General features: G+C 41.9%; 1 protein-coding gene across 1 annotated transcript in view; it reads left to right on the top strand.

Annotated features, from left to right (window-relative positions):
• Positions 1 to 7994: 7994 nt before the first annotated feature.
• The window catches only part of fhl3a (four and a half LIM domains 3a), a 27707-nt gene continuing 13037 nt past the window's right edge, over positions 7995 to 22664 (top strand). The window contains exon 1 of the mRNA XM_029452220.1: positions 7995 to 8205. The gene's annotated coding sequence lies outside the window, so the exon portion shown is untranslated. The remainder of the gene's footprint in view (positions 8206 to 22664) is intronic.

Genomic DNA, 22664 nt, shown 5'->3' with positions numbered 1-22664 from the left:
TTCACAAGAGCCGTTCTGCATCATAATGATATTTTAAGTTAATTTTTGCTGATGATACTTCGAGTTGAGTAAGGTTTTCAATGCAGGACCTTCACTTGTACCATACTTAAGTATGTTTATATTGTTTATGCTACTTTAACTTAAGTTAAGGATCTGAGTACTTTTTTATTATGTGAATAAATCATTAGAAAATAACTACAAGGGCATTACGGATAGCGCAGACCTCCGCCAAGGACGTTTCAATGAATGGAAATATTGCGTGTATCCGCGCCGTGATTCGGATCTGCTCCTTAATGTAATGGGTTCTCCCTCGGCCCATGCTACACCCTTCCATGTTTCATGAAAATCAGGTCAGTAGTTTACCCGTAATCCTGCTGACAAACATAACCAGGAAAACATAACCTCCTTGGTGGAGGTAATACAATAACATTTGAACAACTTCACCCAATTTCCTTAATAATGATTCTTATGTAATGATCACATGTCGTGTAAGTTCAAAGCCCTTTTATCTGTGCTGTGAATATCCAAGACCACAAAAGTTGAATTATGGGGTTTAATTGCAAAGGGAAATAGGTTTAATTACATTCATCCAAGGAGAAGACTAATGCAATTGATATCTGTCATTTACAAGTTGTATACAAGCCAGGCTTGGCACAGGATCCGCATAGAACAAGTGAGGGTCATCACAGTGCTGCTGACTTAATGTGTTTTGGCTGCACTGTTGATGCACCAAATTATTTCGGTCATTCTAATGAGAGCCTGCGTTTGCCAGAGCGCATAGTTAACACTAATTGGTAACAAGTTTATGTTTTTCCAACATGAACATTTATTGCATGTTTCCGTTGGGGTTCCTGACCCTTGTTTTGATTTATGGCCAGACCAATAGACCTAAGAGAGATTACATAGAAACATTCTCGCACACTTTTTCTCCCCAATTTGACAGGAAAAAAAGTGCTGCGACGAAGGGTCCTCACTCTACTCTGGGGGAAAAAGGCTATCCATTTCCTGACATGATATTTTGGGTAGTGGGTAGACAAAGACAAAGCTGCCATGGCACCAGTCCCCTAATCTCACCCAGACTCCCAACTCTTTGTGGATGTGAGAAGCAGCCTTGAGGACAGAGGCTGATATTCCACTAAACTGCCATTTCCCCCAATGGCAGCTCACTATCCGCTCACCAACCGCAAGGAATTTGTTTCATATGTGTGAGATTCGCCGGCATGCAGAATGTTTTTGCGGGTGATTAGACCTATGAATGGGATCAGTGTTTCCACATTATGTCACAGGCTTGTTTATCAGTCTGATGGCTAATGACCCCGATTCCTGTGAAGGTTTCAGCCCAAGGCCCGACTGGTCCACTCACCCACTAACGTGTTTAACTAGGCAAACACAGACGTCAGGCGGGATTTACGGGTTAAAATGTCTGCGTTCTGACTTACTTGGCTCCGTGCTGTTTAATTCATGGCAGTATTTATCATTACAAGTGAATTGCCTGGTGAGCCACGACAGGGGTAAATACTGCTTTGGAAATCGGAGGTTTTTAACAAGCTGATGCAAGAGCGGGAGGACAAGAGGTTGAGGGTTTGTTCAGGGTCAGCAATGGAGGAATGCCCTTGTGGGGCAGATGCAGATCCGTTTTGGTTTTCAGATATGACCCTGTAAAAATAACATTGCTGACATATTGTAAGACTGCTGCACTTGGGCTGAGCTCAGGGCTTTGGTATGTCTCCCCTGACCATGGTAGGTCCTCATCTGCTGTGAGCCGCCAGGCCAGCCCAGTTGAGAAATGCATGAGCCAGAAGTTCCCTTCTTCTGTGATTATTTAGTTGAATCTCTTAAAAGGAACCAAAGGGTAGCTAAAGAACATCCGACAGAGGCAGAAGTCAGCCTGTTAAATAAGTTGCCGGCAGTGGAGGAATGTACTTGAGGTACTACTACTTTAATCATTTCCATTTTCTGCTACTTTATACTTGTACTCAACTTACATACAGAGAGAAATATTTGACTTTTTATTCCACTCTACATATATTTGACAGCTGGAGTTACTTATTACTTTTTAGATTAAGAGTTTACATTAATAAACGAATAAGCTTATATTACAATGCAATTTCCAATAAGAAAAGTCTTAAAAGAAAATACAAATCTGTGTCGCAGATCTTGTTTTTTGAGCCATTGAACTAAAACAAACTGCATAACGTAGTTAAAATAGCTCCACCTCGACCACCAGTTAAGTCTTTAATTACATATTAATGCATCAGTATTAACAATGTATTATTATAATGTATATTAATGTTAAAATCAGGGCCTTTCTTTTTCTGCAGAGCACTTTTACTTTGAATACTTTGCTGATACTTCTAGTTAAGAAAGTTTTCCAATGGAGGAGCTTTTCTTGTACCTTCACTTGAAGTATTTGTTCTTCTTTTTCTTAAGTAAAGGATCTGAATACTTCTTTCACCTCTGGTTATTGGACATTCCTATTCCCCTTTACTTCTCGATGCCCGAGCCATATAGTAGGTGCACTTCTGGGTGGGATTCTCACCATAACCACAAACTCTTGTAAAACAAAAATTGTCTACAATTAAGTGCCAATACGGTGCTTATTTTCTCTGCTTGAGTTTTGAAGCGCATATTGTAGCATGACTTGTTTTGTACTTGAGTCCAGACAATCACAGCAGTGAAGTGGCGAGAAGTGGACGGGTTTCAGACGAGGCGACGCATACTTCAAGTGTTCTGTAAAACAAAAAAAGCTATTATCGCCGATACCTTCAACATGATGTCCCTCTGTGTTGTCCTCATATGCTAAAGCTACAAACACACAATTTCCATATGCCTTCTTGTATGTGAGGATCACAGAGAAATGCTGCACAAGCCATACCTACTTATTACCTAAGTGGGACTTTTAACAATTTAATTGCACTCATTAGTCTGCTGCTCAGGATCATGATGCCCATTAGAGTTAATTTCACTCAGGTGTTCCAAACCACACATCCAAGAAGAGACTTGAAGGTTTACAATTTAATTTGAGTTTCATTTAGCAGCATGACAGTCACCTAAGACGGCGTCATCACTGTTCACACGCGGCTTCAAAAGGTTCAAAATTACACTTTAAATGAAATGACGTTGTATTTTCCCACCTAGGGTAGAAGGTATTTTAAATCAAGTTAAGTTTGATTAGCAAAACAACCGTTTGCAGTTTTCATTTTGAAACTTCTCTCTTCCGTGTAAATTGTTACACTTTGAACTGATTACTTAGCCGGTTAACCCCTATTAACCTTTTAACTTGTTTTCCCCAAACTAAAACAGAGAGAGGTTTCATGTATTAGGTAAAAAGATCCACGCTTAACCTGTTTACATAGAAACAAACAGGGAGGGAGTCATCAGGCCATTTGTCCCATGATGAATTGAGAGGCATCCATCCTCTAATTTGTTGCACGCAGTCAGACAGGACCGCGCCTCAAAGGGTAAAATTAGAAGTTATAATGAAGGGGTTGTGGGGTAATACAGGGGTCATACCACTCCTTTAGTTGTTGTCACAGAACCATGAACGATAAGAGTCACATGTTTGGACAGTTGTGTTTAATGAGACATTTCATGTCATGTCTAACGGTTGTTAAACGATTTTGTTCGTTCATTCCAGGCCTTATGCTAAGCTAAGCTAACCGGCCGCTGGCTTAAGCGACACATTTGTCAGGCAGACATGAGAATGGTGTCGATGTGCGTATTTTCCAAAATGTTGAACTATTGCTTTTAAATATCCAATTGGATCCCAGTGTTCCCATAACTTGGGGGTTCCCAAAGTGGTGGGCCCATCTGGAGTTATTAAAGGGGGGGTTGGCGAGGGAATATATAAATTATGAATGGTTCTGCATTGTCTATAGGGGGAGCCTGCAGAAAAGGTTAGGGAAGCATTGCCATTACTAATGGATAGCTGTGGTTGGTCACTTTAAAAACTTATTTCGGTAGAGAGTTTTAAGGTGGAATTTTAAGAAACCGTCTTCACGCAGCGATTGGCCAGCTGTATGGAGGTGAAAAAGTTGGCAGGATTAAAATTTCTCTCAAACCCTCTTCCTACTTTGTCCATTTTTTTTTTATTTCCTTGAAAAAGGCAACACCGAGTATTTCCTCTGGGTGACTACAGTCCTGGTACCAGCATACTAAACATACCAACTCTCATATCGGTCAAACTCTAGTTCTGTTTGAGTTACATAAGGCTGAAAACACTCACCACAGAAGGTTGTGCCTTTTTTATAAACTGAATACGAGCAACCGATCTGAATCCTCGATGTCACGAGAAGCAGGAGAACAATGCTTTCTGTCTTCCAACACTTAAGTGTGAAGGAGAAACGTTCAGACATGTAGACCCATCCGGTCTCAGTAACGGCACGGATCGGCTCGTCTTCCTTTGAATGAAACGGAGCTTTATTTTGAAAGGGTGAACATCCACGTGTTTTCTTTTGAGTTCACGTTTTTTTTGTGTCTTTTTAATGATTTGTTAACTTTTCCTTCTGCAGTATAAATAAAATGAGGAAACAGAAACACACGTAAGCCTCAAAGAAAAACCGCAGTGTTATTGTTTATTTATTTAATCAACCCCCAAACATGTTCTGCCTCCTTCACGTTACAGTCGACGGAGCTGAGTTTGATTTCAGATGCAAAGATTTAGTTTGCAAGAATTAGTTCAATATATATATTACAAAAGTTAAAGATAATCAAATAATACTTGTCATTAGAGTAAAATAATGTATCTTTCATTACATGAACACTTTATCTGAATACAACAGAAAACATTGAGTTTTACCGCCATAAACCGTAAAACAGGAAGTAACATTCACTGGTTATCTGCTGTGATCTTCACTGGTTAAAGTGTTAAACCACATCTGTTAAACATCTCTAATCTCTGCAGATGCAGTGACACAACACTGCTGTTGCTCGTAGTCCTATTTGTGAAGTTTGTAGCGAGCAAGGCTTGCTCTTTCCCCCTGCTTCCACTCGTTATGCTACGCTAAGCTAAAGGCCTGTTTTCCTTTGAGGTCCTCCAACTTATTTCTTTCTTAGAAACATTTACGCTCACGGTCTGGATCTCCTCCTCTGTCTTTTTAAGCAGCGTGTCCTTCTCAGCCATCAGCTGCTTTATGGCCTCCAGGTGCTCTGACACCTTCTCGGCGTAGGACTGAATCTCCTTCTCCAGTTGTTTCTGAAGGCTGTCTGTCTTTTCTCTCTCAGCCTGAAGCTCAGTTTTATATCTCAGGGTGATCTTTAGAAACATATTTTCTTGACTGATTCTGTAAGTGTAAGTGTGAGCTCCCTCGCCTCGCCCTGCAGCCACGTGACGTTTTTCTCCTGCTCTCTGCTGCTTTTCTCTTGAAGGAGCTTATTTGTCTCCACTTGTTTCTGGAGAGACGCTGTTGTTTGGATCTTCTGTCTCCAGGTCGGCAGAAAGCCGCTCCTCCTTCTCCTCATGATGGCCGCACATAGCATCAGGAGCTTCGTTTCCTCCACCTTCCTTTTTTTTTTTAAAAAGCCTCCTTCTCTTCTTTGAGGTGAGTTTAGTCCGGAGGCCCTGACTGATCAGCTCCTCAGTCTGGAGCTTAGTGACCACCTGCTGGTTGGTTATGGTCTGTTTAGGCGGTATTTCTTTCAGGTTATTAAACCGTTTGAATGACTTCTCTTTCTCAGATGTTTTTTCTTGAGCTTCTGGATCTTGAACCACAGTGTCTTTGACTTTCAGCTGCTCAAGTTCTTGCTGAATAGCTTTTGATTTTTTTTGTGCATTTTCAACCTTGATCTCTGCTGAGTTTTTTGTGAGCCACTTTGAGTTCCTTCACTTCGTCCTTCAGGTTGCTGTTTGTCTCCTGAAGGAGCTTATTTCTCTCCACTTGAGAGACTCTGCTTGGATCAACTGTCTCTCCAGTCCTGTGGTAAGCTGCTTTACCTTCTCCTCTTGACCGCTGATGAGAGTTTCAGCACTTTGCAACCGAGCCTCCACCTGCCTTTCAAGAGCCTCCTTCTCCTGCTCCCGGGTCTGGTCCTCTTCTTCTTTGAGCCGGGTGAGTTCAGCTCAGAGGGCCTGACTGATCTCCTCCTCACAGTCTGGAGCTTAGTGACCAAGCTCCTGGTTGGTTGAGGCCTGTGTTTCTTTCAAGTTCTCTAAAACTTGGAAAAACAACTTTTTATAGAGCTGTTTTTCTGCAGGGTCTGAATAAATATTGATCTATTATTATAAGTTAAGACTTTATTGATCAAGTAAATTAGCCACCCAGCAATATGCAAGGTCATTAAATTAGCTCCACCTTTATCAGCTGCAACATTAAAGTGATGAACACATTATATATTATTCTGTTGGGCTATTCTGCATAACAAATACTTTTACTTTTGGTACTTTTAGTATGTTTTGTTAATACTTATGCAGTAAACTATAGATTGCAGGGCCTTTTACTTGTTAGCTGTATTACTACACTGTTGCTCAGCAAGTAGTGTACAGTGGATTTATTAGAATATGTTTTGCTGCTGCTGGAAATGAAGTTGAAGAGAGCAGTGAGACAAGTAAAAAAGAAAAGCTTCAGGCCAGAAAACCAAAACATTGAGTTGAGAGATGAAGGGAACAGCAGAGTTGTGTGATCCTTCTCTGTGGGTTGTCTATGAGCAGCATGATCATTGTTAATATAAAAATATTGATTGATGAAGCTTATATTGATCTTTGATATACAGAGATTAAAGCAGGTTTGATTCAGAATGAAGGACTGAATAGAAAAGCTTGGAAACGGAAGGTCGTTGGTCGCCATCAGGATAACGCCACGTGAGGAAAGTGAAAAGTCTGCCTCGTTATCACCGCCTAGGTGCCCTTGAGCAAGGCCCTTAACCCCAACTGCTCCAGTTGCCAGCAGATCAGACTGTGGTTGTACTACTAGACAGTTTCCAGGTGTGTAACTGTGTAACTGTGTAAATGTCAGGGCGTTCCTGAATGAGAGCGTGAAAAGGTGGCGGTGCTTCTGCCAACAACACCGTGGGCACACACTGATTAACAGTAATGACTCAAATGATAAGATGTCAGAATCCAGCCAGCTGTATCCATGACAAACGTCCCTCCTGCTGGTTGAGTCATGACAACAATGACACACACACACACACACACACACAGGAGAAAGGAACCACACTGTAAAATAGGGAAGTGAAATCTAACAGCTGGGTTGGTCTTCACCCTGTTTGGTCATTTCCTTGTGTAATAAAGGATGGCCAACAAAGGTCACTCAAAGAGCACGGTAGGTCTACGAACAGAATAAAGAGAGATAGCTACAAGTTATATAGAAGTTTTATTTTAGACTGATTTCACCAGTTTAATGCTCAAATATTTAATGTTTCCCCATGGAATATGTATCTCGTGTTAAAAAAGAAGAACAGATTTATGAACATCATTCAAATCTCAATTTCAACCCTGGAGTAATTTTAAAATATATATATTTAAAAGATATTGAGTGAATATGAATAATAGTTCACCCTCTTACTCCCCCATGTTCACTGATTCACAGGTGAAACTACAGGATGTATTAATGGTAATAAACAGTTTTTAACAGAGCACTGACTACTACTTAAAAAGATGGCATTTCATTTTGTAATCCAGTTTTGTTTGGATATACATGCAAGTGTTTATATTACTACAAATATCAAATGTTTCTTTTCTTGTAGTTGTGATTGGTTTACTGATTGGCTGGTTGATTGACAGCATTCATTGAAACTTAAAAGTAGTGTTCAACATTTCCTAATTCAGAAGTCTCATAAAAAGCAGGCTCAGACTTCCCACTAATAGGCTACTTAGTAATAAAACATAATTATATTAGAATAAACTGCAAATAAACGGCATCACACCCTCCACTGCCTGGACTTCTCTCTGGTCTCGTTTGAAGTCAGCAGGAGGGAGGGAGGGAGGAAAGGATTTTTTTGGGGGGGGCGGGGTCTTGTGACTCACCAGCAACTTCCTCAGTAGTAGGACAAATGTAACCGGCAAGCTGCATCACTCTTCGCCGCAGAGATTTGACTACTGTCAGAAGAGACACAAAAAGTTTTACAGCTGACGAACAAACGCTGCTGAGCCGCCGGAGTAGCGACCTGCACACTGATCCCATACCTGATCTGCGCGAGAGGGAGGCGGGTTAACGGAACCTCGGTCAAGTTGCAGAAGGTGCCTCCAGACTTCAGACATTACTCCTGGTAGGACTTTTGTTTTAACTTATACCTATCTAGATTTAATTTAATTTTTTTACATTTATAGTATCCACCTCTTCCACCTCAGTGGGGCTTCACGAAACGATTCATTTGACGTCAAGTATTCAAATGACTTAGAAAAGTTGTTTTATGTGATGGGGAAATAAAGTAGTATCCCCTAATGTCATTGAAAGCATCATAATGATTGTGGCGGAGGTTTTCCAATGACAATAAATGACTTTAAAGAATCGTTGTGATAGCAATAGCATAAGTATTGGAACCTATAATTAATCAAAATAACAGTCTTTTATAAAATACTTTTATTGTTACATGGTTTATGGTTAGTTGCACAGTAATTATGATCCTTATATATTTAATTAGACCATATTTATATCTAGTTTCAGCTGTTGAGTAAAGAATGTGAGTGTTAAGATTAAAGCAGCTGTGGGTTTGACATTATGACGAGCTTTGATACTTCACACCTTAGTCAAACACGCCGCCTAGGGAGAAGCCTGCAAAGTAAAACCCTGACATAAGAGGAACCACTTCCTGTGAGAGGGTCTGGACATTTTCTGTCTGCCTGTGTGTTTTCGCCTTTTCCCCCCTCTTTTTTCACTCTAAACACAACCTCACACCTGCACTCATGTCCCTCAGTAATATGCACAAACACACAAATAAGGCAAAAACAAAACAACATCCAGTCAGTGGAGAAAGAGACTGTATTGGACCGTGTGACCCATTGAACTGTGTGGAGGAAGGATTAAGGAACTGGTGTGTCACAGAAGCTCCCAGCTGAGCGGTGTGTGAAGGCCTCAGAGAGCAAAGTCCCTCAGGCTAAACTTGTCTTTTTTTGGCAGCAGGAAATGGGACATGGCAGTGTGCATCTGGGAAGGGCGTGTGCTGCAACGTCTAGTTTTGTTTTGGGTATAAATCATCTCATAACAGTGCATAGTAGTAGTGTCATCCTCATGACGAGTGTTTGTTGTTCCACCTGTTGCGTCATCTGGGCGCAGTGGGCACGGTGGCAAAGTAAAGTGTTGGGGCTTGCAAAAAGAGAACATTTGAATCAAGATGTAACATGTTTTCATGGGAATGTATTAACTTTTTATGGTATTCTTCAAGACGTGTTGGGAGGGTTAAAGAATATGATTGGAAGATGTTGTTCTTTAGTCTGCAGCTCACTAAAGGACTCATGTTCTGTCTTGGTTTCAGTTAGAAGCACGGTTGATGTTATGACACCTGACTTGGCACTCGTATGTGTTAGAAACGGAAAGTAATTAGTTTGGCTTTTAAGGTGTTATTAGACTTCCCAGTTCATTCTTTAGCACATGACAATGATTTGCTACACCACAATATATTAACATTCAAGGTCTGAGAAGCTGAAGAAACCGTTCAATCCTAACAATATCATTCATTTGGAGTTATGTTTCTGGCCACGTGGAACATGGAAGTCCAATATTGTCGCTCCTTTTAGCTACCAACTCCTGAGGGAGATATCTGGCTCTTTAGCTCCTAAATGCTCCACTGTGATCACCGTCTTGTGCAGAATCATCAGAGCTTTTTTTTGCTGCTGCTGGTTGACAATAGCAGTGAGGCTGAATAAAATAAAAAGGTCAAGTTGCAGGCCAGAAAACCAAAAGAGTATATTGAAAGATGCTGAAATGTAGAGATGAGGGGAATAGCAGAGTCGGGTGATAGCTTTTTGTCAATATGAGCAAATCAATCAACATTCCATGTCCGTCATTTGATCCTATAAAAACATGGATTAGTGAAGGTTGAATTAATATTTAGGCAGATCTGATTCTGAATGAAGGAAAAGAAAAGAACATTTCTGATTATAAAACTGCTCGGTTCCTTAAAATGTAATTGCTAAAATGATAGCTTGAATAATGTCGATCTCTTTTCTGTCAGTTTGCTACAGAAATGACACCTTGGGGGTATTTGGTCTCTTTGGCATCGCCGCTGACAGGTTATTTGTACACAAACTGTTTGTCACAGTAACAAGCAGAAATAATCCCCTAAGCAGCCAAAAGCCAGTCATTCTGTCCCGTTTAGCATCTGGGAAGTTTGCCTCGACGGAGCCCACGGGGCTGTATAATGTTTTTGTTTGCTTTCTTCCTCTTCCTCTCTCCTTCTCTGCTTCATTGACCATGGTCACATTCTTCGGAGGTCTCAGTGTTTTCCAAAGGTTAGCTCCGCGTGGTGTTTGGACCCCGGCCAGCTCTCAACTGCAGTGGGACTGGAACTAAATGACTTGGACTGGTTGAGGCTGGTTTTATGGGTTGGCATCGTTTGAAACCGGGCCAACGATAATGATGGAGAATCGGCGGTCAAGTGGTTGCAGGTGGTGAGCTGAATTTTTAGATTTTTGTTGAAGCAGTTCTCTTTTGACGCTCTGCAGCTGTCTGTGCCTCCGTGGTGTTTCAAAGGACACAGTTTGTATTGTTCCTGTGACTTTCTGTCAGGCTACGTTCAATCAGCACGTGTTCATGCTGGAGTTCCACACTGCTGGTCATATCAGATGTTTTTTTGTTTTACTTCAGACTATAATACTTCTTCTGCTTGTTTCAAACTCATTTCCTCATGTTTGTCTCTCTAATCATCAGCTTGTTCAACTTTTTGGATAACACTTTTGACAGCCATACACGCACACTTATTAGGGTGCATACTTTGTTTTCAACCTCTTAATCATGTGGTTCAATCAATGCAACCCAAACCCCCTTTTAACTCTTCAGCCTAATTAAAAAGATATCACATCTGTGCTACATGTGAGACCCCAAAAAGAAAAAAGGGAAATTAGAACTCTTTCTGATTTGGTGTCAACAGAACTTGTCTAGCATTCAACTGTATCAGTGAAACCTTGGGACATCACATGGCTTTGGCTGAATATTGTCTCATAACTCAAATGCTCATTTCAGTTTGTTGTATGTGTGTCTCTGCGTCTTTCCTCTTGGTAGTCAGCGCCCTCTTCAATACTTCAATGGGCTTTGGGGGGCGCGTGGCTGGCAGCAGTGTGTCTGAATTCCCTGAAAGGGAGGAAGTGACCTCAGGTTTCCTGTGTGGGGATGGCCAGGTGCTGTGGTGTTATTGTGAGGGGCACAAGACTTCCTCCATGGATGCTTTGTTGGTAAACGTCTGAAACTTGATCCTTTGAGACAGGGCCCCTGTGGGAGGTAATATGCCCCCCCTCACAATCCAGTCGTCCTGCCTCGCACTCCTTCCCTCTCTTCTTTCTCCCTCTCTGTACACTCTCAGCCACAGCGTTCACTCCACGTGTGATTGTATGTAAAGTGAACATAAACTTTATATAGGCATCTATGGAGTGTAAAAGGTAACTGACTCTGTGCTAATGGGGTAATTACATTCCTTTAGGGATACAATTACAGGTCTATACCTAGCACTTACCTGCGACTCTCAAAGGAAGTCCTGTTTTCAAAGGAAATACCAAATTGTAAGCACATAAATGCAGATGCCGCATACATACACACTTACTAGCTTAGTACAATGTAATTACATGTTGTGAGAGAATGGCGTTGTGCTTTCCCGCTCCACCTTTCACTTGGTCTACTTCATTGTGCCTCATCCGTCTGTTTATATTTATTACACATTAAATCCCGCCACCTTTTTTTATCAGTATTTCCTTTGCTGCGTCTCACATGAAGCAGATGTTGTTTGGGTGAAGGAGTCCTGTTGATTCACCGCTGCATCATCACCTTCGGATACATTGTAAACTTCTACTGAAGGAAAGCGTGAGTCAGGCGTGACTGTTTCCCTGCACCCTCGCCTAAAGGGAGGAGGGTAGGGTCATGCGCCAACAGACGTGTATGGCATACAGAGTCACAGGACTTGATAAAAAGGAATGCTATGATTACCAACTCCTCTATCATGTGCCAGACATGACTCGATTTGTTTTTTGGAACTGTATCCCAGATAAACCTGTCCGTATCTACTACAAACTCCCTCGCCTATTCTTTGGGTTGATAGATTCATTGCCAAAAACGTGTGCAAATCTATCAAGAGTTTCTTAATATTACTGCTTGCCCAATGTGTTGACACCCATAAAAGATTGTGCCCTGGGAAAACAGAGCATTGCTACACAGGGAATAAATGTCGCAAAGGTCCATAAATAAGTTTGACAGCTGGATGTATTTTGTCAGCAAACTGGCCTCCAAAACCAACTAAGCACGTCACATCAAGCAGCGGGGAGAAAGGGAGGACTCGGAGGGAAGCACACATTTGAAGTCTGCGGACAAATTGCAGGGGTTTTTCATACAACTGGTGATGTGTATTATGAATTGAATTCATATAACTAATGGGTATGTTGGGCCGTGGCGAACGGTTAAATCATAGGATAACCTCTGGTTAATGGAGGCACTCGAGGAGAAGAATGTTGGGCGAGGAGAATTTCTCCAGCACGTGAGTTAATAAGATGTTATTTCACCCTGATAGATCATTGCTAAGAGAAATTACAAAGTAAAGAGCCAAGGCTTTCACTTTATACTCTTAACATCTTTATATCTGGGATATGAGAGTGATCTTCTTCTGGGTAATATTGTTATTAAGGGAATCACTGGTCCGCTGACCTACAATTATCATAGCTTCTGTCAGAAGTGGATTACTATTCAATTGCTGTTTGCTTTATGTACTCATTGTATACTCAGTAAAGCATTTTATAACACATATTTGAGGCTGACTGACACCCCTACCCACCATGGTATTGACACTTAAGCTGTACTATGAGTAAGTCTACAATAATTTAACAGCCACCATCCGCCAACATAGAAAGGACATATTAGGTTTTTATTTCTATGGGAGCAGCAATGTCGTCATCCTTCCCATTAGATGTTCTTGTACACTGGCTTTATTGGGCAATCATTTGAGACCATGTGGCATGCAGTCTTTAACCACACAGTGATACACAGCAGGCCTTAAACAAGGCAACAATGCCCGAGGCTCAAAATGTCACCTTTCAAAACACTGTGAACCCCTGAGAGACTGCGTCGTTAACAAAGAATTCCTCCACAACAACATGCTAGCAGGACTCTGTTCTCATAACAGATGTCTTGGAAAGGTAATTAAGCCTTGGCACTGTATACATGCTTTGTTTGTTCCACCGTGCCACTACTGTATCCCCACGTTCACCCCCTGCTGCTGTGGTAGTTGTGTCTTTATATGGCTAGTAAGTTCAGTTTGCCACAATGCCAACTGCATTAGTGTTGATTGCTTCCCAGACACTTAATAGGTTTGGCTCCCACGTCTGCGAAGAATGAACCCAGACTGTGACATCATGGCAGAGGAAGTGCAGTCATGAGAGTGTGGGTGTATGGCAGTAAGTGTTGCTGTTTAGCATGTGCACATTTTTATTCAAATGTGCACTAATGTTCTCGGTGTTGCACAACCGTCTCGCAGGAAATGAACCAGATGGACCTGACTTCGTTGGTCTGCATGCAAAGCAGTTACTTGTTACTTGATTAGATGTGTATTATTTTGTCTCTGATAAATACAAGTCTGTTTATTTGGAGTGCAGCTGTGAGCTGTGAGCGTTCGCCTCGCTGGAAGTGCACTGTTAAAATGCCTGCTCTGCATGATGAAACTAGTGAGCGATCAAGAATGTGACAGAACGTCTTACACCATCCCTCTCTCATCGTTGCTTTTTCCCACTATGTCTTTTGCTCACTAGTATTTACAGGCACAGGCACACACATACCCACACACACTTTGTCTCACCCTCTCATTTTCATCTCTATGGCTCTGTTGGAGAGACAATAGCCTCTACAGAGGAGACAGGCTTAGACAAGCCAGACGTGCTACGTACACTGTGGTGTGGATTTATGTCAGTCACTAGTCCGTAAATTTAACTGCGTACGACATTGCACCTTCACATTTCAAAATATACAGAGAAGAGTGCACTTGGCACTGCTCTGGCACACTTTGGCACACATATTTAAAGCTGTCAAAGTTGCATTGAATATGAGTAGTTAGCAGGCAGGCTGTTTCTTGGCCTCCTTTTTGTTCCCTTGTGTTCCCTCACCTTCATGGGATACTAAACGTTCCTCGTCCGGTGCATTGGAGGAGCCATAAATGGCAGAAAGTGTCCTTGGTGTAGCTATAAAAGAACATCAGCTCTTCGGTGACACGATGACTGTGATTTACGACAGAGACGAGTAACAGAGAGCTAAGAAGGGATTTCTTGGCTTCTTCAGGTGCAGTTTAAGAGAGAGGACGAGATGGAGAGAGGAGTGGTGCAAGTATTATGACCTGTGGGCGCATCGTTCAACGGGCTGTCACAGAAAGGCGTAATCGAAGACAAATGCAAGTCCCTACTGTATAAAGTTTTCTCTGTATGTTTCACCTCGCCATCTTGGAAAGGTTTCCGATATTTTGCAGGAACTATTTACCCTTGTTACAACCAACGTACACAAGAGAAAGAGCGCGTTGCGACTCCCCCAAAGCATCCAGCGTCAGCTCTCGTTCACCTTGTGTAATTAAAGTTCTTGAAGTGGTGCAGGGAGAACATTACAGTGAAGCACTGCTTTGTTTGACAATGTATTTACAACCAGCAGATCATATTGAGCTCAGGATGTTTGTAGCAATTGGACATAACTCAGTCCAGAGGGAGATCAACACAATTACCAAATGATTGAGACCTCCAGCACCAGATAATTCTGCTGTTGTTGTTTTGCTTTGAATGTTATTTAGCGTAACAATCTGGAAGACCCTCGAGATAGAAAAGCCCTTGGGGGCTGTAGCCAGATGCATTTTTTTTCCAAGCTCCAAAGTTCCTCACACGCATGGAGGCCATCCTCGTGCACATTCTTACGTTTCCAATTCCATCCTCTGCATTTTTCTGATATATTTCTACTCTGTCTATGCATCTGAGATATATGACGCAAAAGACTTAGAATCCATATAGTCCCCTAAAATTGCATATATAACCCTCTTTATTCGATGTAAATAACTAAAGTTGTAAGTTTGCACAAATTCAAAAACCAATAAAATATTTTTAAAATATATTCAGTGTTTTGGCTACACACCATTTTCTGGTTTAGCTGTCATCACCGTTCACAGATATTACAAAAACACATATGCATAGTCATAAATATACTTTATTCCATACGGAAAAAGACTCCAAACCATAGTCTTCTCTTCCACAGCTGGAAAAATATAGATGGGTACAGTAAAGCGCAGTCGCTGCAGCGCATGTGGTTCAGCAATACATTTGCAGATGGTGCAGTGAAGGAGAAGAACAGTGACTTGGTGGACTTTTGTAGCAATTTAATTTAATTTGATGGAGAAAAATTGCAGATGTCTGGATCTCATTGTTGTCTATGGTATCTCCAGCCTTGAAAGAAATATATATTTTGACGTCTATGGAAAAGTCTTTCATGCTGCCATTGAAAACCTTTTATCTTATGGAACATCGCTAAAGAAACAACAGACACTGCACTTAATAAAGTCTTCAGTCAGGTATAGATTTAACTTCTTGAAGTTAACGATAGTGCGGTGTTTTTTGTGTGTGTCTTATCTGGGTATTTAGATTTCCTGTATAGCTCTTTGCAGTTTGTCCTAGAAATGAAGCCGTCTCTGTGATGTGACGGATATGGACCCCCATTACAACTGGCAGCTTGATGTAGTGTATATGTCTCGGGCATTCTGCCAAACCACCTACAGAGATGCCGCTTGATCGCATTAGCAGCAGCGAAGAGCAAATGTAACACATCTCTGCAATCGATCTACATATACGCGCCATAAACGCACATAAACTGTTACATGCTGACCCGAAAAGATGCTCAGCCATTAAGATACAATCAAAAACTACTTGTTTTAAATATAAGTGGTGACATTTCTCATCTCATGAGGGAAAGAGAATTCAGATGTTATTACATTTAATGTAATGTACATTTAATTGACATGAATTAAAACCAGCTCAGCTCATAGCTAGGGTGCAAGAAGCTCATCAACACCAGGTGTAAACAGGCTCATAGGTTTCCCCCCACCCTCACTGAACTCCTCTAAACTGTACATTCTGTTTACTCCGATCTTCTCAAGAGTCTGGCAAACATCACTAAGTTGTTTTCTTCTTTACTTTTCCTAAAGTCCACCATACGTTTGCAATTCCGTCAGCGCTTTAATGGGCCTAAACATCCAGCTTCAAAAAGAACCACATCCAATGTTGGCAATGGAAATTAGATCAATGGGTAAAATGGGGGCCAGACGGTGAGCGAAGCACAGCACAGGGCCAATGACACAAGCGGCATGACTTCACTGTGGAAGTATTCAACCCCCTTAAAAAAAAACCCCATCCCTCATCCCTTTCTCAACACTGGTGAGTGGAAACTGTTTAAGGTTTAATGATTGCTGAAGAGAAAGTGTCCCATCGTACCAGAAGACATGCATGATGATGGTCATTGGTTACACCACGTCATGCTTGCGGTGATCGTTCAGGGGAGTATTATGGTGCGTCTGCACAATGTTGAGTGGAAGTCAGTGCCATGGCAGCTTTTAACCTCCATCTACCAGTGCCACTGGATTCTGCTCGTACAATAATCAAGGCAGAGCCATATATCCTGTTAATTTACACGTTACGTGACATACATTTACACTTCACTTGATGGATGAAGAGGCGGTGAGCCTTGCGCCTTCATCAAGCTTCTCACTTTGTTTGTGTCTGTTTTGTGTTCAGCAATGTCCCCACATCCCTCGAAGCCAAGAATACTCCTGCGTAGGAACGAGAAGCAGGATAAAAGCAGAATGAGGTCGGACGAGAGTCGAGCGAGAGTCGTGGTTAATAGATTGAAAGAGATAGACAGGTCTGCTTGGGAAGCAACATAATTCAACCACGCTATCAGTGTTTACCAAAGCACCTGTTTTCACGTCGTCTTTCCATTTAACAACTGCAGCTGGGACTTTGCATTTTATCACTGATAATGAATTAGGTAGGGAAGATGAATGGTGTTTTGCATGGCTGCATGATAAAGAGATCCCAGTGTGTGACACGGGGAGATAAGGACCTGACGGATTGCAGCTTTGTTCTGGCAAAGTCGGGAAACTAGCTATAGGATTTCTGAACTTGCTACTCTTCTCGAGACTTAAAGGAACCTCCAGATAAATTCACTGAGATCTATTGTCTACCAAAGGGAGTATTGCTTTTTGATACCAATGCTAATCGGTCGTAAGTGAGTACATGTTTACATCTACCACTACCACTCCGCCGCTCCCTTGTTCTTCTGCTATAATTGATTTCTACATGACCTGCTCAGCGTCAGGTTACCACACAATCAAATTCAACTATCCTGGCAGTGTGGGTGGATGCAAAAGTTCAAGTAAGAAGTAGTAACACACAAAGACTCAAGGTCTAGGTGAACCTGAACTGGGCAGACAGCAGAGAAAAAGAAAAAAGGGGAGGTGGGTGAGCGACTGCGGGGCGTGTTGGGTGGAGGGTGGAGGGTGGAGGCAGCCCTGGGATGCATGGCAGCATGATTTATGGACACCTTTTGAAGTGAGCTCATTCCAGCCACACGGCCTGCCTGCTGCATTTCAGAGCAGGGACCTTCTCCTGGCGGTACGGCGAGGGGGATAAATAACCATTAGGTCACTAACCTCCACTACACACCCCTCCACTGCTACTCGCATATGCACTTCTTGATTATGTGGCAATTGATCAGTGTTTGTTTTGTTTCTACCCAGAGAATGGGCTGCCAGAGCATCCAATGGACTTGTAACTCCTTCCTCAGTAACCTATTTAGAGGTCAAAGCAAACAGGGAGAGTGACAAAGAGAAAAAGGAGGTGGTTCCTTTCTGGGATCATAAAAATGGGATCAAGAGAGATCTGTTCCTACAGAGTCCAGCTAGTTTTCTTTTCTTTTTGTTCTGCAGTATGCAGAATTCTTAAGGGAAATTTATAGTATGTCCAGTAGAGTCTGAATGGAAAGTGATTTTATCATCCGTTTCTGTTTAAAGCTCTCTCTCTCCAGTAATCTCCACAATGATGACATCATTAAAAAGTAAAGCTTCCATCTTCTGTTATGCTGGTGAGGATTGAGGACTAAGGCGGGTGGCTTGGCACTAGTCAGTCCCAGTGCTTCAGTCTGGTTTGAATTCATCTTCTATTAGATGTGTTTGGATTGTCATAACCAAGATCTTCCCACTTTGTTTGAAACTCATTTCCTAAATACATCAAATTGTTTGATCTTATCAGCTTCATTTATGTGAGCAGAAAAGCCGATGGATTGGGAATATGAGCAGTAATTACACTCGAGGGGAAGTCCCCACAAAGGGACTTAAACAAACGGAGGGTGTGTGTATGCAGCTGCTCACTGTTTCTGCTCTTCCTGCACAAGTCACCCATTGTCCCCCAGTTTGGCTGTGTTTATTTTTTAGTTTGATCCCCCTATCCACCCTCAGCTTTGTGTGTTCACATACTACATACTGTAGTTGCTGTTGTTACCACTAGTGCATGTGGCTGCAGGTGTGTCTCTGCAACTGTGTCCTTCTGCAGGACTGTGTGAGTGTGTTTAGACATAACTCGCCTGCTTTTTCATTGTGACCGTGTGTTTGCAAATGTGCGTGTGATCGTTTTTTTTCTGAGAAGTCCCAGAGATGTCTCTGTTCGGGGTAATGGAAAGAAGCACAGTGTGTGTGCATACATGACTTGGACATCCTCATTGTTATCAACTCAACACTGGTGAAAGGTTGGTTTGTTGCCCAGTAGGAAATGAACCTGCATTTGGTTCTCACAAACACATACCAGAAGAAAGGAAGAAGACATTATGTTTTTATGACAGGAAAATGGTGCACAGGGATGTTTCAAAGGTCAACTCACATTATCACGTCTATTTTTACATCTTTGGTTTTACGCTGTGGGATTTTACTGCGTGGGGATTTAAAATACACATATAATAGTATGCATTTAACTGTATGCACTGGTGAATACAAACATTTATTTTAGGTAAGTTTAACCTGATTTTACACTACAGGCTCCACCGTAGAAATAGTTAGATGTCTAAAGTCTCCCGGAATGATCTAAGTTTTTATTTGGATGTATTAATATGATATCTGAGTTCCCTGATGGGTTCAATATTTGTTCTGGCACAACACATCAATTTGACATTGCCACAGCATCCCTAATAAAACGCTGGGTTGTACCCTCAGTCAGCGCTGCGCAGGATGAAACGAGAGCTAAGCGTCACTGCCAAGAGCTTTATGGTCCAGGGGAATGAGGGCACTGTTTACACGTTGCCAGGGAGATGTGTCTGAGAAGAGGAAAAATGGCTGTATATACTGGAAACAACTTCTTAGATATTAACCCAAGTCTTTTCACATTTGGCAGGCCCCCCTCAATTCTTCTAAGCAAACGTAATAGTTATTTTTCTTCTTCATATGAACCCATCTTCTCAGGGTTACAGACTCGGACAGGGAGAGAGGTGAGCGTGTTGGTGTGTTGCAGTTGTGGGAGATCATTCGTGCCGCCGTTTTCAAGAACGCAGATTGTTCTTACTGCTTATAACGTATAATACCTGAAAGCCCTCTGCATACGGTGACTATAAACACCCACCTGCTGAATATTCATGTCTGGGGAAGCTTTTTTTTTTCTTTTAAATACCCGTCTTGTCTGGGCATTAACCTCACGGGTCAGGTGCCATCACTGCAGCCACGAGCCTCAAGTCTGAATGAGTTATAAATAATTGCTAGCAGTTGTGGGTGTGTGTGTGTGTGTGTGTGTGTGTGTGTGTGTGTGTGTGTGTGTGTGTGTGTGTGTGTGTGTGTGTGTGTGTGTGGCACACTATAGATTGCTGAGTGTGCGGCCTGCGAAACCTTACCCCGACTCCTTGATGTCCTGGCTAGTTGCGCTGACTCAGCAATCTTAGGAGACCACCTGGGATTGACCAGACTGCGGAAGCCATTTTGTGTCTTTTGGTTCACAGTTAGCCTTGGTCTTCAGTCCCTGCGGGTTACTAATAGCCACACAGCTAGTCCGTAAACAGCTGTGGTCAGGGCACGTTTAAGTAGAAAGTGATGATGCAGTCTTTATCATCATGCTCACTGGGCTTTCTCAACTTTTTAGTTATGATTAACTAGAGGACTTTAAATTATACAGACTATACTATATAATTAGTTATTTATAAAGATGATTGTATGAATTTAAAACAGTGCTGTATCACACTGTAACAATAGTGGATTGGATTTGCATTCAAAGAGTAAAAAGGAAGAATAAGAGTTTATTTTTCTGATATGCTTCATACACACACACACACACACACATACACATACACACTTATAATCCCATTTGGTCCTGTTTCTTTATTTTGTTTTTTGAGTTCTGCATGAAATGAGAGTGAAATTCCTCTGACGAAGAACAAGAACGACATAAATAAAAACAACGGACTGTATTTGGGCTTATCAAGGCCACACAGCTGTAGAACACACACTACTAAAGTTCAACAATAAAGTCATAGCCACAGCAGAAAGACGAGGACATAAAGGGAGAAGTCCACGACCGATTTTCTATCATGCTTTCTATAAAGCAGAAACGACAAAGTCAGAGCATCCTCAATCCTCTATGATCAGATTTGATACAGCTCAAAGGCACGTACCTCAAATCCATATTAGGACCTGTGTAAAGGAACCCTAATTGGCCTCTACATCTCTTGGCCCTGGCAGTTTAAAGAAGTTTGTTTTATTTATAGGAGAAGTCCTGAGGTAATTTTCCATTGTGGTTACTTGCGAGATATATGCTGTGTCTGCTTGGCCTTCAGCAAAGGCACACACACACACACACACACACACACACACACACACACACACACACACACACACACAGACAAAAGTTGATATTTCTGTTTCTGCCGCTGAAGATATTGTATCTGAAGGGCTCTTTCTGTTCCCCCTCTGGAGGTTGGTCTTGTGAAAACAACATCCCCTCCAGGGGCTTGCAAACCAGTTACTGAATCATCCAGCCTGACCTCACTCTGCGTACTTCTCATTCTGCTCAGATATGAAAGGAGACTGGGCCGTGTCGCACATGTTAAGTGTAAAATTGAATAAACATTTTTTTTTTTACCAATGTGAAGGTCCGCGTCCTCGGCAAAACAAAGCAGGTGTCAAAACTGAGTCGGGTCCCTCTGCACTAAACAGCGAAGGCTTCAGATTTCAAAGGGATGTCCTATCCCTTGGATCACAGGGCAGAGCATGACAGGGAGGAAGTGAAGATATCAGCATAATGACTAAGATATCCATTTTTGGGCACAAATCTGCTGTGGGAAACTTTGGAGTGAAAGGGTTCCCTGGGATTAATGGCCGTGTTTATGCAAAGACCAATAATATACTATCATACAGAGGCCTTAAGAACAACCATGCTCCACTTACTTGTTCTAAAACCAGCGGTCATACCGAAGCGAGTGAGACCCGCGGAAAGTGTATCTTTCAGTTTTCCTTTTACGATACAGTATGCGTATCTACGTTCAGCATGAGCTTTTAATCTTCTTGTTAATATTGGCTGTTTATCACACCCTCTCTTTAAGTCCATTGTTTCTGCATTCCTTACCTTCCTCTCCTCTAACCGCACTATTTACCGACTAAAAAGACTATCCAAAGATCAGCAAGCAGACAGTCAAGTATTTTTTTTTCTTTCTTTCAGGGTTCGCTTTCTCTTTTCTCACTCTCGCCATCTAAACATTTACCGGCAAATACCAGCACAGAGAGAGAAAAACCTTTCTTGCATTCTCCAGGCAGTGACTCTCCGAAACCTTCACTGGCACACAGGAGTTGACTGCATAGTTTCCCCAATGCAAACCAGATGTGAAGCACTAATGTATGGCAGCATTTTTTTCTTCTTCAAAGGAAGACAAATGTAGGCCAAAGATGTAGTATTCTGGTCATCCAGACACACAGTGATATAAAAATAAATTCTGATTCATTCCTGAGCTCCAAGCTTTCCCTCATGGTGGTTGGGACAGCACTGTATGATTTAAAATAATTGCGATGTTATTGTTTGGTGTTGGTGGAGTATTGGGGAACGTTGGGTTTGGAAGGGGACAGATGAGCTGTGACAATTGCAATTTCAGCTGCGCTCTTCCTCAAAGGGCTTTGCCATTCACGCACATAGAGCCCTCCTTGCTAGCACGTCCTCAAGTCTCCGTGCGCCAAGTAAGATTATGACAAATGTATGTTTTAAGTAAAACCAAATGTACGTCAGTGGAATCTGGTGCTGTGCTTTTGTTTATCTTTAGTACACATCTAAATCACCAGATCAAATCCTTTTTTAATCATTGAGTCCAGAAGGTTTGATATGCATCTCTTTCAGGCCAGCTGCTATTCACTTGTAGCTTTCCTTCTAATGCTGCAGTGTGTACCACAACAGAAAACAAGCTAATATTAAAAGACATCAAGTCATAACCCCACACTTGCATGGTCATTAAAGGTTGCCAAGAAGGGACAAATTACAAAGGCCGTGGTGACATTTTGTG

This window comes from Cottoperca gobio, chromosome 16 (assembly GCF_900634415.1).
Source record: "Cottoperca gobio chromosome 16, fCotGob3.1, whole genome shotgun sequence".
NCBI classification, from domain to species: domain Eukaryota; kingdom Metazoa; phylum Chordata; class Actinopteri; order Perciformes; family Bovichtidae; genus Cottoperca; species Cottoperca gobio.
Note: the sequence above shows the minus strand (reverse complement) of the source record. Positions and strands in the feature narration are given on the sequence as shown.